We start from the raw sequence: 5,959 nt of genomic DNA on the forward strand, positions 1-5,959 counted from the left end.
TTCTACTTTCTAGAGTGGCTGAACACGTTTATATTCCAATCAACAGTATATTAGGGTTCCCTTTTGGCTGCATCCTCACCACCATGTTATTGTTTTCTTGATAATGGTTATTCTAACTGGGATACAGTGGAATCTCAAAGCTGTTCTGGTTTGGATTTCAGAGATTTTGTGCATTTCATGAGGCCGTCTACTTTTCCTTTTTCTTCTGAGAAGGCTCTCTTTAATTCACGATTGCATTTACTAATTGGGTTGTTGCTTTTTTTGAGGGTTGAATTTTTAAGTTCTTGGTATATTCTTGGTATCAGGCCATGTCCAATGTGTAGCTTGTAAAAATCTTCTCTAATTTTGCTCATTGTAATTTTAATATGTTGGCTATATCCTTTGCCATGCAAAAACTTTTAAGTTTGATGCAATCAAGATTTAATTTGTTGTAAATCGGATCTTTACTCAGAAATTTTATACCAATGCCCAGAAGCACTAATGTTTTCCCTCTTTCCTGTAATAGTTTCATGGATTGCACGTCTCAGGTTGAAGTCTATAATCCATTTTGAATTGATGCTTGTACAGGTGATATATAAGGATCTAGTTTCAGTTTTCTGCATGTGGATATCCATGTTGACAGCACCATTTGTTGAAGAGCCTGTCTTTCTTCCAGTATATTGTTGCATCCCTTATCAAATATCAAATAGCTATCAGTCTGTGGGTTAATTACTGGATCTTCTGTTCCATTGGTCTTCAGGCCAGTTTTTGTACCAGTACCAAGCTGTTTTCATTACTATGGCTATGTAATAGAGTTTAAAGATTGTTATTTTTATTCTTCTAGCACAATTCTACCTGCTAAGGATTGCTTTGTACAAGAGTCCTTTGTGGTTCCATCTGCATTTTTTATTGCTTTCTCCATCTTAGTGAAGAATGATATTGGGATGCTGATATGCATTGCATTAAATTGGTGTTTTACTTTGGGCAATATTGTATTTTCACAACATTAATTCTTCCAGTACAAGAGCTTGGAAGGTTTTTCCCATCCTTAAGCTTTCTTCAATTTCCTTATTTAAATTTTTAATGTTTTCACTATAGAAGCCCTTCACAATTTTTATGATTCCTAAGTATTTTTAAGCTATTCCAAGTGGAGTTGCTTTTCTGATTTCAGTCTTGATTCCATAGTTGATGAAGTGAGTTATCTTGATGCTTATTTTGGAGATAGAATTTATCATCACTTTTACTTTTCTATGTATGTGGACTTATGAGCTTCATATCTAATGATCTCAGCCAATGATACCAGCTTTAATGTCAATCATAATATGCAAATATCCTAGGTTTGCCTTTAACATCATCACATTTTAATATTAATTTTCCGATATTATGATACTAATAATTATTCTATAGTAACTTGATGTAATTAAAACTCATCGAATGCACCAGAGTGAATAGTTCTCATTCAAGAATTTAATGAGTAAAAATGTATAGATTTAACTTAAAAAATTGAAATCTTTGGAAATATTTTACTATATATTCCATATATAGATTTGAATATAGCATACCATATTTGATAGCTACATAGTAATTTTTATTAATTATAATTAATTATAGAGGAACATGAAAAATTCTTTTTAAAACATGAATACCATGAAAATTGTACAGGTTTATTTTATATAGTATAAAGTTAAGCACATATAAAGAGTTTATCCTGCAAAATCAGGGTAGTGTTTCCATTTTATTATATTGTTATTTAGATTGGAGTACTTGGTCTACAAACTATTCACTTCTAGTTCTTCATACAGTAATGTGAAGAGATGACTATCGTTGCAATATTGTGATAAAAAAATTAAACATTTTTTGTGTTTATGTTTTGGTATCTATTATCTATATATCCTCTATTGGGCTTCTTCCACTAAACCATCCTCTTGTAATAACAATTCTACATTCACATTAACTAATTATCATAACATTCTACATTCAGATCAACTAAAAATCTTCAATATATTAGAGAAAATATATGATGATATTTTTATAAATCTGACTTAAAAACTGTCCTAGTTTCATTTACTTACTTTGTAGGCAAGAATGTGGACAGAAGGGAACCTTACTTCATTGTTGGTGGGAATGCAAACTTGTTCAACCACTTTGGAAAGAAGTATGGAGGTTGCACAAAAGACTTCACATATAGCTCCCCTATGACCAAGCAATCCCACTTTTGGGCATTTAACCAAATGTTTACAAACAAGACCACACTAAAGCTACCAGAACATCTATGTTTATTGCAGCATTATTTACAATAGCTAAGATATGGAACCAACCCAGATGCCCCTCAATAGATGAATGGATCAAGAAAATGTGGTATATATACCCAATGGAATTCAATGCCTCCATCAGAAAGAATGACATTGCCCATTTGTTAGGAAATGGAAAAACTTGGAAAAAATTATATGAAGTGAAGTAAGCCAGGCCCAAAGAAACATATGTCCCATGGTTTCCTTTATTTGCAATATCTAGTATATGTATGACTCAAGCAGAAAAGGTCAGATAATGTGATGTTAGGAAAATGAACCCTTAGATATGTATTTTAATGTTTTTTCTTTCATGCATTTGTTACTCACGCAATTATAAGATTATTTCTTTGTTGCTTTGTATGTCCCTCCCCCACAGTATAACCCCTGCTTACTCTATATTTGATGTCATTATAACTTGTGGAGGAGATGGGGAAAAACAAGTCGTTTAAGGATAGAGGTGGACCTGTTGCAACAATGAGAAGTACAAGTTGTCATGTCGAAAATGAGCTTTACAACATTGGTGAAGGGGGGGAGGGGGGCAATTGGTGTGGGGGGAGGGGGGGAAGCTGGGAAGGGATGTGCAGGGTAAACAAAGGAGGAGGCTTCAATGCTTGAGAAGAAATGTATGCATTATCCTGCCCATGTAATTGTAACCCCTCTGTACAGCATGTTCACACAAAAAGATAAAATAAAATATAATTAAAAAAAAAAGAAACACCCTACATTCTCACCACTGTTCAGTCCAAACTCAAGTTCAATAGCCTTCTTCATTAAAACCTAATGGCAGTTTAATTAAACCTGAAAAAAAAAAGGAATTCTTTTATGGCTGAATATTTCATGTATATGTATATACACATATGTATATATATTCACATATATAAATGTTTAGATACATATATGCATACATGCACATGCATACATTCATTCATATATGTATTTATGCACATATGTATTTACACACATACATGTAGAATGTGTATATTTGCAGGCATGTACATGTATGATTCTGTGTGCGCAAATGTACTCACATGTGTATGCATGCACATACATGCATGCATATTCATGTACATGTGGATGCATATATATGTGGATGTATTTATGCATATATGCGTACATGAATACATAATATAGTTGGGCATATGTGTGTTTATATACATTTAAATGTATTTATGCACATATATCTATATCTGATATACATTTATATGCTATATGCACATATGTACCTATACATGTGTATATATACATGTACACATACGCATACATGTTTATACAAATGTATATATTTAATACAAATGTGTGTATATGCATGAATTTGTACATGCGTATATATACATATTTGTGTTTGTATATAAAGAAGACACAGTTTACTTTCTTATTTGTTAGTGATCCATCAAATATATGAATATAAATCCAATTACACATAATATCTTTAGTCTCCATGACTACATGGGATTTATCCCAGCATGTAAAGACAATTGTATACATGCAAATCAGAGATAGAAAAAATGACTTACTGATATCATCTCAACTTCTCAAGAAGCAGAAATTGAGAGCATCAATGTTTGAGATCAGATCAGGCAAACAGATCCCAAACCTCTAGTACAAATAAATAGACCAGGTGTGGTGTAAACATATGTATAATCCTAACTACGTAATCACAAATTAGTCACAAATAAAAGAATTATATTTTAAAGCTCATGGTCATAAAGACTGAGATCTATTTTTTAAAAAAATTAATAAAGGTCTTTGAAAGTGTAATTTAAGTTGTGTATTATTTGACTTTCTGACAGAAAACTCTGAGTTACAGCTCTACAAGTAGGTGATAGACAAATAGATGAAAAATATGATAGATGATAAATATATGATATAGGATAGATACAAATTTATAAATATACTGTCTCATGACAACAAAATTAATTTAAACACATGATTATTTCTATAGATATAAGAAAACATGATAAGTGGCTGGGAAGGTGGCTCAGTGGGAGAGCGCTTGCCTTGCATGCATGAGGCCCTAGGTTCCATTCTTCAGCACCACATAAGCAAAAAGAAAAAAAGCCAGACATGTTGCTGTGGCTCAAGTGGTAGAGCGCTAGGCTTGAGCTGAAGAGCTGAGGGACAGTGCCCAGGCCTACAGTTCAGGCCCCATGACCATACTTTCCTCCACCAAAAAAATGATAAAATTCAACTTAGCCTAATGAAAAACTCTTGCAGCCTTATGTACAGAAAGGAGGACATGCCTCAAATAACACAAGCTACAAATGACTAAGCCACAACCAACTTATGATTGAAAGGCCAAATGTGAGACTATTTCCTCTAATTATTGGGACACACAAGGATGACCCTTGTCACCCATTTCACCTACTGCAGTACTGGATATTCTAGTGGAATCAATTATTTAAGAGTATAAAAGAAAATTACCATAAATTTAAAGAGAGGAATTAAAATTAACCATGTTTGCAGATAAGATGGTTCTATACATTGAGAAACCTAAATTCTTCCATTGAAATACTATAGAAGTGATATATACAAAGTTTCAAGGTACAATCTACATGAAAATTAGGAATGTTTCTGTTCACCAATAATGAATTTACCAAGAAAGAAATCTTTATTAAGTCTTAACTGCCTTATTGAATAACTCGTTTTTCCCCTATAATCAAACCCTAATTATAGTAATAAAATATTTAAAAGTGCCTATTTTATATTCACTGAAAACATAAACTGAAGTCAGCCCTATCAATTACTAATACTGACTCTATTTTAATTATAAAGATATATGAACATGTATATATAGATATTGATCTTTGAATAACATCTGAAAATGTTTAAATCATGTTATTCTAGGTAAGTATGACTAAAGAAATGGGAAATACCAGCTCACATTTCCACAAAATGTAATAGTATCAAAGATTTCATAGACATCCACAGACACACAGTGCTTTTTGGGACCTGTTTCTTCCAAGTGGGAGATAACATAACAACTGTGGAGACAAATCAAAAAGGTAATCAGGGAAGAAATGAGTTTCATGGCTCTTGGTAATAACAGTAGTCTTAAACCTTCATCTCCAACCATTCTGGCTTCATCAAATTTGGGACTTGTGATACCCATATCCATTTTTGTCTCCAGTAGTGTGTCTTCTGACATTGGAGTTTACTACAGATGCTGAAGTGGAACTCCAAGACTCCATTCAATCATAGCCCAGGGACAATTGTGCCTAAATAGGGGCCTAATAGGAGATCATGCCCATCCACGACCCTGGTATCATGTCTACTCTCCTCAGACACTGTTCTTGCCCACTCCATGCTTGGCTCTGTATGATGTAATAAAAGACTGCTCACTCAGAAACTGAGGAACAATCTCATCACCCGTAGCAACAATGTTCAAATCTCAGAGGTGTGAAATAGATACTGAACCAGCACAATGACTTGTATGCAGAAATGGTACACTGTATTCAAAAGTTAGTCTGTATCCCCAGGGATTTAGTTGGACTCCTGAGTAAAGCCATATTTATTCCGGTAACTAGTATTAGGCTTAAGATTCAAAGAGGATCTGGAAATGTTTTCACAACCAAATTTTAGCATGCACTGCTCAGTCCCAGAGGCAGGCCCAATAATCAGGAGAGCCAGCAGATAAAGGTCTACAATTGACAACCCCAATCTGTAAAAACTGGATGAGTCATTTCTCCTGC

The sequence above is a fragment of the Dipodomys merriami genome, unplaced genomic scaffold (assembly GCF_024711535.1).
Source record: "Dipodomys merriami isolate MVZ:Mamm:240054 unplaced genomic scaffold, mDipMer1.0.p SCAF_1056, whole genome shotgun sequence".
Taxonomy (NCBI): Eukaryota; Metazoa; Chordata; class Mammalia; order Rodentia; family Heteromyidae; genus Dipodomys; species Dipodomys merriami.